General features: G+C 36.0%; 1 protein-coding gene across 1 annotated transcript in view; it reads left to right on the top strand.

Annotated features, from left to right (window-relative positions):
* The window catches only part of LOC127192792 (ephrin type-A receptor 6), an 877,103-nt gene that overhangs the window by 141,111 nt on the left and 722,503 nt on the right, over positions 1-13,489 (top strand). The window lies entirely within an intron of this gene.

Raw genomic sequence — 13,489 nt, 5'->3', positions numbered from 1 at the left:
ACTTCAGAGGCTAATTAAGTGGTTAGAACTTCAGGAATTGTGGAACAGATAGAGTGTTTCATTTCCAGAGAAAAATTATGTTGTCTTGGAATATCTTTAGTCCTTTAGTTGACATCCATTGTCCTCCTCTGAGCTTACTGTAATGTATATGCAAGTATCATGTAAGACTCTGTTGTCTATTAATAAACCAGTAACATCTCCCAATATCCAAATCTAGGAATATAATATGTAGAGTGCAGAACTAGAGCAAATGTTTCTCAAATGATAAATATTCTTCTCTTGTGCTTCCACCAAAAAAGGACATAAAAAGTGCTTTGATTTAGGACTCTCTCTGTTTTGTGTATTAAGCTTCCGTCAGGATAAAATGTACTGACGATAAATACACTAATTTTAATAATCTTGAGATGAGGATGGAGATTCAAAGTGGATGCTGCCCCTCCAGAGGACCTGAGTTTGGCTTCCAGCTCACACACGACCAGGTGTAACTCCAGCTCCAGGCCCATTCCTTCTTTGGCCGCTCTGGGCACCACACTCCTTGTAATGAGTCACAGAAAACTTTCACCATCTCCATTAGACTTGAATATCTTGTTTCAGCTAAAGCTTATTCTCCTTTCGAGAAGAAACAGCTTTTTATCAGAGGCAGCTTTTTGTCCCTGCCTCTAATTTCCAGTCTGCTGTACTTATTGGGTGACCACTGTGTACCCTGTAACAGCTTTTTGGCATTTAGTCATTCACGGTAATGACTTGCCAATGACAAAGCAGCAGAGGTTACTTAAGTACAGAAAAAAAAAAATGAAAAAGAAGGAAGATGCATGGCTGAGTACTTTTCTAGCCAACATGTGTTTGAGAAGGAGTAAAATTAAGGAAATAAAATCCTTTTGTGGTAAGCAACGCTCTAGTAAATCTTCATTAATTCAACATCCCAACACAGAGAAACAATAGACAAATTTCACAGTAGCTAAATTAGATCTCCACCCACTCTGGGATAAACTTCAGTCTCCTACAAATACATCACACCTATTTCTGGAATTTATGTTCCCAAACTCTCCCTAGTCTTTCTTCTTTATTTTAAACCAATTCTATACAAGAATTTTAATTTTCTTGTATCAAAGGCTATTTAAAACACTTGTGAAACAGTTACAGGACTCATAAATACAACAGATAAACAAAACCAAATTCTAGGTAAGATTCTATCACTTACATGTGATTGTTTCTATATGTTTAGATAAAATATATAGATAAAATATATAGATAAAAATATCTCTGATAATTAGGAGCATATGAACACTGGCTTCAGATAATATATTACAATCATGTCCCAAAAGTAGTATAACTCTATACCCTAATTTCCTAAATAGAATAAAAATTGATCTTTTCAGAGCTTTTCTCCATGTCTTCAAATACCTAAGGTGATTTTTTTTTATTGTTTAATTCAGAGGACCCTGTTAGACTTCCCAAATTTGGAAGAAAGGTAACCACTGAGGCTAAAAGTAATGTTTACATTATCTCTTAGTACTGGTTTTCTGCCCAGTGTGTCTCCTTATCATCACCTTTCTCTCTCTCTCTCTCTCTGTCTCTCTCTCTCTCTCTCTCTCTCTCTCTCTCTCTCTCTCTCTCTCTCTCTGCCTGTCTCTCACTCCATCCTTCTCTCTCTCCACCTCCACAGTCCATTTCATTCATCATAGTCAACTCTTCTATTGTAATTGTGCTATCTATAATGTGTATATGTCCTTAGGCATCATGAATGGCTTTCTGTATGTGTTAATTTGGTTTCTACAAATGACATTGTATTTAGGACTTATTTTGATTATTAAAATTTTTTCATCAGCATTATCAACCCTAGTAACACATTAAACTGTTTTCATTTTTATAAACCAGAGTTGGAGTTTAAGAAAGACATTATCATATGCACTTAAGCATGGGCTTAGGTAACATTGCTATTACTCTGAAAAGAGAGTAAGACACTCAGCGCCATGTGTGTGGGCCTCACAAATAAAAGACACAGATAATTAATAAACTTACTCAAGTGTGGGTATAGACTGCTCAGTGACAGTCTAGGTTTTCTTTTTCACAAAGTACTTATGGATCAATATAGGGAACCTTCTAGCAAAAGAGAACTGTAGGGTCAAAGAGTCCACTACAAGCACCACAAAGTAACATATACAAAGAAGCTTCTGGAGCTTCAGTAAGTGAGTTATTGGTATACATAAGAGATGTATGTTTTTTTAATGTTTAGTGAAAGGCATATGTTTGGTTAGGTCCTGTGCTACCTGGATGCAATTACTATGATAATTTAAGACATGATTTATGACTACATTTTAAATTATTTTAGAAATACATAATTTCTTCTTATTTTATGTTCATTCAAGATTTGCCTGCATGTTTGTCTGTGTGAGGGGTGTCAGAACTGGAGGTACAGACAGGTGTGAGCTGTTATGTGGGTGCTGAGGATTGAACCTGGGTCCTCTGGAAGAGAAACCAGTGCTCTTAACCACTGAGCCATCTCTCCAGGCTCCTAACTTTAATTTTACAATATGAATTAATATAAGTATATGACAATAATTATATGAGGTTCCTAGAATTGTGGAACTGTTTTAAGTTTCTGTGCATGAAAATTGCATTGTTAAAAGTTGTATGCCTATGTATGGAATATAGACTGTATATTGTGTTTAAGCATAAATTTTGTCAACATTTGATAAATAAAACATGAAGAAGACAGTCAGGGGGAGGAAATCCCCCTCAGGAACAGTCATAGGGGAGGGGAATAAGGGGAAAATGGGAGGGAGGGAAGAATGGGAGGATACAAGGGATGGGATAACCATTGAGATGTAACATGAATAAATTAATAAAAAATTTAAAAAAACATGAAGAAGAAACATAAAAATTAAATATTATCCCTTATTTGAGAAATCATGTCATGTTATACTTCTAAGGGTCTATAGGATCCTGAATTCAGTAGTATGCGAAAGCAAGCCCAGTACTAGCTAGTATCAATTCATTTCCTTCTGCTTCATAACTATAGATGCATTATGGCCAAATGTCTTGAGCTCTTGACATTATTACTTCTTCTCAGTGATGGATCATAACCTCTGAATAACAACCTAAGGAAAATAGTTGTCTTCTTTTTTTGTTTTTCTTTTTTTTATTATTATTAATTTATTCTTGTTACATCTCAATGGTTATCCCATCCCTTGTATCCTCCCATTCTTCCCTCCCTCCCATTTTCCCCTTATTCCCCTCCTCTATGACTGTTCCTGAGGGGGACCTCCTCCCCCTGTATACGCTCATAGGGTATCAAGTCTTTTCTTAGTAACCTGTTATCCTTCTAAATTTCTTCTTTGAGAATCATGTATCACTGCAACAGAAAACAAAAACAAAACTAAGGCACAGCATTTATAGATAAGCATCTTCAGTGCCATCTTAATGTTCAATGTTGTCATGTTTCTTATTTGTTGCCCCTTATAATGCATCAACACTATTTATTTGGAAATTCCAATCACTTTAAACATTTTAAACATGTTTTCAGTCATTACTCTATTATCAAGATGTAACTGTGTAACAATATATATGTGGGTGGGTTTTAATTGTGTGCGATTCTTGGCTTGCAAAAACATTAGGTTACATGAGCATGGTGGAGTCAATTTTAGAAACAGAGAAATTGTGTCATATATTCTCAAAAGAAAAATAAGATGTTCTTTAAGAAAATCTTTGGAAAGGCAGGATTCTGCAGGTAAGTAGACTACATAAGAGTTTGTTTATTTAATAATCTAGAGATCTTCTTGATAGCAATTGGTATTTGCTAAATCATATGTATCTTTTGTTATAAGCCTTTTCATATAACTCATTTAAATGCTTAACATTTTCTCCTCTAGAGACTCATTTTCAAGTTATTCTATATTGCACTTTGCTGAGTTTGTATTTTCTAACACATATACCCATTTACTTTCTATAAATTGCTGCTTTTAGTTTAAATTATAACTTAAGAACATATTAAAAGTAATCCAAGCTTTGAAAGTAAACTTATTCACTATGAAAGTATATGTAAATATATATGTAAATATAAGTATTTGCTTACTTAGAAAATATGGAATATATTATTATTGGATCTAATTATAAATGTTAAATTGTATTTATATGATATACTTTCATGTAAAAAACTAATATTAGCAAATATAGAAATAAGTATTTTAAAATATTTATTGATAATTTTTCATTAAACTGCCACTTTAGAATCTTGTATTAATAAGAAGTACATATGGCAATATGTAGTTATCTTATGAAGAACTTAAGCATAAAAGTAGCTTAATGGTTCAATATAGTTTTTTACAAGCAAAAAGATTTATGATTCCAATATGACCTTAAGCCCTACATGATGCATAGTAGGGCTTCTCACTTCTGTACTCAGAGTCCTATGAAGCACTCTGCAGAATGCAGTGAGATATATTTAATGGGGTATACAAGGCATTAAATAGCATCATGGCTTTTTCTGAGCAAATGTATTTTACAGTTTTCTCTTGCTTATTTTCTTCTACTCTGCTTCTCTCCTCTTCTCCCTTAGTAACCTCCTCTAGTCTCCTTTCCACTTCCAAGACACATATAATCTTGGCCACCTCTTCTTCAGCATCTCATTTTACCCTTTCTTGGCTTCCTTTCTATGTATCCATGTACACAGCCAAAGCTAGGATCTACATATGAAAAAGAACAGATGGTTTCTTTTCTTTCTGAGTTTGGGTCACCTTACTACTACCCTGCTCCTGTCTTTTCCTGAAAATTAAATAATTTTAATTTTTAAAGACATAAAAAAAAAAAACACCTGTTGACAGACATCTAGGATGATTCCAATTTCTTACTATTGGCAGTAGGGCAGCAGTCAAAATTTATGGACAAGTATTTCCATGCCTTGTCAGCTGTACTTCAGACACTGGGATAATATCCAAAATTTACAAAGAACATTGAAAATTAAACATATGAAAAATAAAACTGCCAATTAACAAATGTGCTAATTAAATTGATTGAAAATTCTCAAACCAGAAACACATGAGGCCACTATTTTTCAATTTTCAAACAGCCCAGCTATAAATAAAGTACAAATTAAAATTGTTTGAAGTCATTGAAGTAGAGATATATTTTCATTTGCAGAATTCTGATATGAAGCAAGCTATTGTTCAATAAGAAAAATTCTGATTAAACTGTGGTCCTAAATTAATTAATAAGTTTAATTGAGTTGCGTTCTAAAGCATTTTAAAAAAAAGTGAAAATCAAGTAGTTGTGTATGATTAAAGCAATAATTATGAACTAGAAAGTAGCCCAAGAAGATATGACGAAAATCATTCTTTTACCCTAGAGCAGTATTTGCAAATTTATTTTATATATTATAGGCCCATAAAATAAAGAAAAACTCTTCTCAGGAGTACTATACAGCCAGGCATGGTGACTCACACCTGGAATTCCAGCACTCATGGAGGCAGAGGCAGGCAGATCTGTGAGTTTGAGGCCAGCCTGGTCTACAGAGAGAGAGAGAGAGAGAGAGAGAGAGAGAGAGAGAGAGAGAGAGAGAGAGAGAGACAGACAGACAGACAGACAGACAGACAGACAGACAGACAGACAGACAGAGACAGAGAGACCGAGAGAATGAGTGTCCTGATTATACTGATGATTCACAACCGTCACATGTTGTATCACACAGTAACTTCACTGTTAACAATGCAAGACGCATTGATCTAGTGCCCTTAACATGGCTCATTAGGGGAGGGGAGTAAAGGGAAAATGGGAGGGAGGGGGGAAAGAATGGGAGGATACAAGGAATGGGATAACAAATGAGATGTAATATGAATAAATTAATAAAATGTATTTAAAAAACAAAAAAAGATTGATTATCTAGCTTTTTATCTCTGCAACATACAATTTTTGGAAGAACCAATTCCAGCAAACTGTCTTCTGGGATGTACACATGTCCCATGTCACCAGCGCACACACATCCACATACATGTGCACCTTACACACAATAAGTGATGTTTAAAAAGGTGCATTGCTCTGTATTTACCAGGCCAATTCAACAGTAATGATCCTTTCTTCTTTTCAAAAATATGGTTTTGATTAATTCTTTTAGAACTTTATAAAATACATTTTGTTCATATTCACCTGCCCTCTTCTCCATTTTCCATCTGATCCATCCATTCTACCACCTCCCTTCCCACCCAACTTTGTTTGCTTTATTTATTTATTATTTATTACCCATCAAGTCCAGTTTTTGCTGCCCCAATACTTTTGATTGTGAGGCTTACTGTGCAACAGTAAACCTATCAAGAGTCATATATTTAAAGGAATGGACTCCCTCTCTCAAAGCAATAAGTTGGCAAAAACTCCTCAGCTATAGGTAGACAGCTTCCACCTTCCACACTGGTTTTGATATCTTGATTGAGTTGGCACAGGTATTATGCATGTTGCCCCAACTGTTGTGAGTCCATATGTTGCTGTGTCCAGAAAACACTGTGACTTTGTAGTCCTTCACTGCCTCTTGTGCTTCCAATCTTTCTCATTCCTCTTGTGGGTTAATTTCTGAGCCTTGTAGGAAATCTTGTGTCTGATTTAGGCCTGCGGTGTCTGTGTCCCTCTACTCTCTGTCGCTGATCAGCAGTGAGTCTTGGATTTGGTTGTCATCTACTGCAAGAAGTAGGTCTCAGAGGAAGGTTGAGAGATGCACTAGTCTGTGGGTATAGGGATAAGTCACTAGAAGTCGGTTTACTTTCTCCCCTGAGTCATTCTCTCAGACTGTTATCCAGCCCTTACTGTGGTGTCAGGCTTGGCCTTTATCTTGCGGAGCAGGCCTTTAATCTAATCAGAAGATGTTTGGTTATTCGCGGAGCATTTGTTCCTCTATTGAATCACTGAGTATATCTTACCAGCCACTATTGTACTTCTCAGGATCCCAGCTGAGTAAACCTCGTGGATACTTTTTTTTCTCTAGTAGAGTGTATGATACCCTCTACCACTATGAAATCTAGCCAATGCTGATGATGTTTGCAGTTCAGGACCAGCTTCATGGTCTATGGCTCTAGGAACTGGAGTCTTCCAAATCAGAATCTTACCATTGAAATCTAGAGAGTAACTAAAAGCAAAGGACACTGGCCAACAATTACTAAAGACGTATTTGACTCTTGGCACTGGAGCTTTTATTCCCCAGCCTGTTATATCAAGTTGGAGACATTGTCCACCTCTTATAGGGTAACTCCATATAAGTTAAACTATTTTTATATGTGTATAATTTAGAAAGCTTCTACAGTAGTAGGTTTCTGATGTACTTCTATCAAAAGGCCTTTATTTTGCAATCTAGGATAGAGATAACTAGCATTTTAACTTTTTAAAGTTGGTGGGCACTAAGGACTGGCCCATGGTCTTATGCATACCAGAAGAGGGTCTCACAACGACCTACATTGCCAGACATCCACAGTGTTTAAAACTCTTAAATGCTTTTTTCATTAGTCATTTTCTTCTGCAGTGGGTAGGAAATATCATATCCACAAGAGGATTTATGTCTCCACTTGCATTAACATGAATACTTTGAATATTCATTTACTTCACATTTGATGTTTGCAAGAATTAAAAATTCATAATTTGCTATACTTAAACCACAAGCATTTTTAGTTAAAATGGAAAGTTAATCAATCTGAGCTATGAACTTCATAAGCCTTTACTGCTAAGATAGATGATCCAGCTGGATCTATAATAGTCCTTCTAAGTTAAAGTAACTCTCTAGAAAGGAATATCTACTTAACTTCCTAGATATCAGAACACTTGCTTAGTGCACTCAGATGATGAAGAAATGTGTTTCTGAATACCACTTCCTCCTTTCTTCACTCCACATGTATGCAAAAATAAATTCCGAGGCAGAGTTCTAAGCCTGGATTTGTATACAAAAAGTCTTATGTTCTAATGTAATGCCCAGTGTGTAACCTGACAAGTCCAGGCTTGAGCTAAGTCCTTTGAGCTGGGATCAATCATCATCCTGTTATCTTAAAAAATAATATCAGTACCTTAAGAGAAAGCTTAAGATTACATATTTCTCAGTCATGTGTTGCATTTGGATTCTTGACCCAGCACATTGTCAGAGTTTGATTATTAGAAACAATCAGAAGATTGTTAATTTAGTGTGTATTTAGCGTGTATCTGAAAAATAAGGTACAATATAAATATAATTTGTTCTATGCTTCCTGGGAAGTCTTATGAAACCTGTTTAGGTATTTATATATTTTTATATAAGGCAGGGTAATTAATATCAGTATTTGCCATTTTCATAAAGTATTAATCCTATATATAACATGCTACTTGCAACATTTTATTAACGGGTTAAGTAAAAAGCTTAAGTTTAGATTTTGGCATAGAGAAGATGGGCTCTATAGAGAAATTTTAATTTTTATGAATATTTGATGGAGTTTAAATAGGATAATGATTCACTACTAAGAGACAGTGTCCTCACTGCTGTAATACTCAGGCCTACTGACACCAAAAATCCACAAAAATAATAAATTTATTCATAGAATTTGGTCTCAGCTGTAGTCTTCTAGATACACCACTGAATTTGTACCTTTTTCATTAAATATCTTTGTAGTTGTAATAAAAAAGTTTTATGTTTGCCTCAAGTGAAATAGAAATGCATCTTCAGTGGCTACATTTTGCTTCTTGTTTTATTCTCTGAAACTAGCTATCATTTAAATGCAGAGGCTTCACATTTTTGCTGCAAAAACAGATTTATGTTATTAACTACATGCCTTGCAGCAGAATTCAGGGCACTAATTTTCTAAGTTTATATCAGTATATTGACTCAAAGTGAATATTTAAGTGGTTCTGGGGAAAATATTGTATTAGAATACGAAGAACCTTTAAGAAGCATTTCTTTGATAGGGAATATTAGATGCATACAATTCTCGAATTAAACCAGTACATAACTATGGAATAAGATGCCTCTGTACCACCAGTGACTGTGGTTGAGTTGACTTCTGCAAACAAAGGACAATGTTTGGGACAGATGATGCTGTCTCACTTTAACAAATCAAGGCTTCTCTCCATTCTCAGACATTCTTTTTCTTAAAATGAAGTTGAAGATTTTCTTCCTCAGGGCTCTTTTCTCTACTTAGCATTGGCTACTTGAGCAAAATTAATTATGATCACATACTACAAAATACTTGGGAGTAGATGTTGTCGAGAACTTAATGAGAAATCATGGTTTTATCATTGCCTTTGTTCCATTGTTGTATCCTTATGCCAATCTGCCGTGAAAAATATAATTCACTGTCTCATTTGTATATTTATTATTTATCTGTCAATCTGTCCTAGATAATTTAAAGGAGTATTTTGTTTTGGGGAGATGTATCATTTCAAGTGATAGTTTGTTATAATCTGTCTCTTTGATTTTTACTCCTTCCTTACAAACAAAGGTCAAAGAAAAAACAAAAACTAACTTCTGTATGTAGTACTTTTTCTTTTAATATATATCTGCAGTTTGTTACAAAGGTGAAAATAAATTGAAAATTTAATAATTTTAACATTGAAGTAAATAAAAGAGTGGCCAGTTACTTTTTAACTATTTATCAATTCCTTGGGCATTTCATATCACTCATCTCAATCCCACTCATCTCCCTGTTCCTCCATATCCATCCTCTGCCATTGCAACTTCCCCTGAAAGAGAATAAAAAACAAACAAACAAACAAACAAAAATCTCACTGTGGAAGCTAAGGGTGTCACACGGTATACAATTTTGCCCAAACAGCTTTACTTGCAAATGTTCATTACAATGAGTCATTGGAAACCTCTGGCTTCTGCTACACCATCAATACTGGATGCTCACTGGGACTCCTTTCAGATATCCTTTTGCTGCCCTGTGTCATGAAGCTTTGGATCTGCAGGACCAGCCCCTTCACATCCTCCAACAATTCATAGATGTTGGGATTGGCCAACTCAAAGCTGTGTCTGGGCTCCGACTGCTGCTCAGTTAGTCTGCATGCCAGCTCTCCTGCACTCACACCACTAGGGGGAGCTCTCCAGCACTGCCTCAGCTAGCTTAAGCCAGCAAGGGGCCTGGCCAGCTCTCCCACTTTGATGTCCTAATGTGCACCCATTCCACCAAAGCCAGGTCTACTGTACTGCCCAGTCAAATTGTAGGCCCATTCTCCCAAGTGCTGCAACTGGCAGGGAGCAGGACCAGCTCTCCAGCTCTCATGACTTCAGTCAGAGCCAGCTCTCCTGCCTGCCTGCCGCAGATGGCAAGGGCCGAGCATCTTTCCCATGCCCACACCATCTTACAACAGAGGAGCACTGGGGTCAGCTCTCCCATACTCAGACCCTCTGGGCCAGACCAGTTACTATTTTAGTGGACAGAGAAAGGAGAAGAAAGTAAACAGATTCTATAGTAGATACAATAACTACTGTAAGTACTATTCAGTTATTCTCCAATGCTATTAAATTTCTTCCTCCTCTGGTCCTTATATTTGCATATACAATGTCAGATATATTCTTTTCATTTATAGGATATGTGATTAGCCTTTGTGCTTTCCATTTGATGATATTTAAAAATTATTAATTATAATGTTCCAACGGGGCCATTTTAATGCAGGTACACAGCATGCTTTGAGCTTAGCAATAGTTTTCCTTGGTTGCTCTCTCAGCCTAGTCATCCTTGTAGCTGTTTAGAGCCTAGGTGAATCTGCAGTGAGACGTCCCCGTAATTGATCTTTTATTTTGCATCAATATTTATGATTTCACTTGGAAAATATTAATTGTTCTAACTGGCTTTTCACCAGTCTATTTGATTTTCAGAATAGACTATCTGCTTTTGTCTTAAATTTAAAATTTGTATCTTGTAAATATTTATATTCCTGGGTCCTAAAGATTTCAAAATGAAAAATCATAAATTTGAGGAATTCATGTTAGTACTTTGAATGTGTAGGTCAATTTCCCTCCATATTATCAGAACATTTTTTGCCCAGAAAGGCTACTTGATTGCCTTATTCTATTCTCTGAGGAAAGAAAGCAATTTTGAATCCTTAGCGACTGCCAGTTGCTTTGGGAATTATTTTTCTTGTTCAAGCATTTTATGCCTAAAAGGAATTCAGCTTTTTTGCCTACTTTATTCAGTTTATTGTGGAAATAAAGCATCATATGTGGGTATGGATGGTTTTAAAGGAAACTCCAGGCATACGATTGTTCATAGTTCTATATATTGCCCATCACTTCTAGCAAATCCACACTTCAAATGGGACTGTGGAGAGATCATTAGTGGAAAAATATTCCTACATGAAAGAAAGCCTTAAAACAAGAACATGCATGTTCTGGGTAAATTTAACCCTGTGCCCTATGTATGCAGTAGGTAAAACAGGTTATTCCAATTTTAAACAAACACATAACTTTTAGGTGTTCAACATACCTATTTGGCTAACTCCAGACAGCATTTTTACTATTTGTATATGAATTTTATACAATGTATTGATTATTTTCAAAACCCAGTTCCTCCCACATAACCCCCTCTTTCTTAGCCACCCAATTTTGTGCCTCTCATTTTTACCCCATTATAACGTTGCGCTGCCTAAATCCTTCATTGGAGGCTAGTAGATTTTCCAGGTGTTACACTCATATAGAAAACTGCCCTTCCCTTCCCAGCACCTAACTAATGACAGCTAAGGCTGTAATTTTTTGCTCAACTCTCATTTCCATGCTTGGAGTTGTTCTGGTTTGACATTGCACAGGTTTTATGCAAGTGTTTCCTGGACACTGTGTACTCATGTGTTCAGGGGCCCTGCTGTGTTCAAAGCACACTATTTCCTTGCATTCACCCACTGAATTCTGATCCTATAGTCTTTCCAACCCCCCTTTGGCAATGATTCCTGAAACTTGGAGGAAGGGACTATGCTGAATATGTTCCATTTAGAGCTGAGCTCAGTCTTCATTGAATGAAAAATATCAAAAAATCAAAGCCAACAGAAAAGAAAGCTAAGAGACTTCTTTCTGCTACTTGGACAGTTTAAAACTTGACAATTACTTTATTGTTTTTAAAATATCTGCCTTACCATGTTGGATTGATGTGGCAGCAACAAAGATTCAGTATTTAAATAGCTTCTCCAAGGTCACTATCTCTGAGGTGATGGTGAAGTGTTTGAGATGAAGAATCCTTTGGACTATAATTCATTCTTACTTAGCCAAAATATCTCATAGATAAAATTTCTATGTCCTTTATTTATCCCTTTGTTAGTTAATATATACATACCTTGAAGTTAAAAAATGCTAATAAAATGACCACAGTAAGGAACAGGCACTCTCTCTTTTATTCTAACCTCAAACGCCAAAATAAGCCAAACTCTCTTCCCTGAACACAGGTATCTTTTGCTTTAGATTGATGAGCTCATTCTAGATTATATTGTGACAAATTGTTACATGACATATAGCTGTGGCTAAATATTTACAGAATCTATTCATATGAAGGAAGGCTTAGATTGGGTCCCACTTCCTTTTCATTTGGCCTTATAACGTGAATGTTTGAATTCCTATTCTTCCTGCCTTTGATAATGGACTATTGTATGGAACTGTGAGAGAAATAGACCCTTTCTTCTTCAAGTTGTTTTTAGTCATGGTGTTTCATCACAGCAATAGTAACCCTAACAGATAGCAGCAGGTCCAGTATAAATGGAAGTAGCTCTCATGAAGGCAGAGACACCATCTGTGGTCACATTTCTAGGGTTCTGTTTTTCCACTCCTCAGGGCATCTGTAGACTATACAAAATGTTAGTGCTGGTGGAATGATAGTCTGGTTGGCTCTTTGACTGATGGTCTTTTTGCTCAACAGTTGTTAATTACAGAGTAAAATTGCCCTTTCCTCTGGTTGCTCAGTGTGTTTTCTTGTAGTAACCAGTATGTAACAGCATGGTCTGGTGCTTTCAATTCACAATGGAACAGGCCCTCCCTTGTCAATCACTAATTAAGAAATTATCTACAGCCTAATCTTTTGGAGGCATTTTCCAAGTTAAGGTTTCCTCCCCTCCAACTGACTGTATCTTGTGTAAAGTTGACAGATAACTAGGCAGCACAGAGGACATTTGTATGTATCTCAGAATGACCATAGTATCCTTTAATATCATACAGGTTAATCTCACTTTGTGGCAAATCACATACAAGGATAGAACGGGAAAACCACTGAACACTTTTCATAGGTCTGGTGATTTTATTCAGAAAATGTATGCTAATTTAAATTCTTTTAGTAAGCTAAGAAATATTTTTATTCTGTTTATGTGTTTGTGTTTCTGTGTGCATTCATGCACTAGAATTCAGATGTTCATGGAGACAAGAAAGAGCTGTCAGGTCCCCTATATAATAGAGCTACATAGGTGGTTGTGAGCTACCTGATATTGGTGTTGAGGACCAACCTTGGGTCCTCTCCAAGAGCAGTGTGTAGGCTTAGTTGTTGTGCAGCTCTCTTCCCAGTTCCATAATTACTCCTATAGA

The sequence above is a fragment of the Acomys russatus genome, chromosome 8 (genome assembly GCF_903995435.1).
Source record: "Acomys russatus chromosome 8, mAcoRus1.1, whole genome shotgun sequence".
NCBI classification, from domain to species: Eukaryota; Metazoa; Chordata; class Mammalia; order Rodentia; family Muridae; genus Acomys; species Acomys russatus.
Note: the sequence above shows the minus strand (reverse complement) of the source record. Positions and strands in the feature narration are given on the sequence as shown.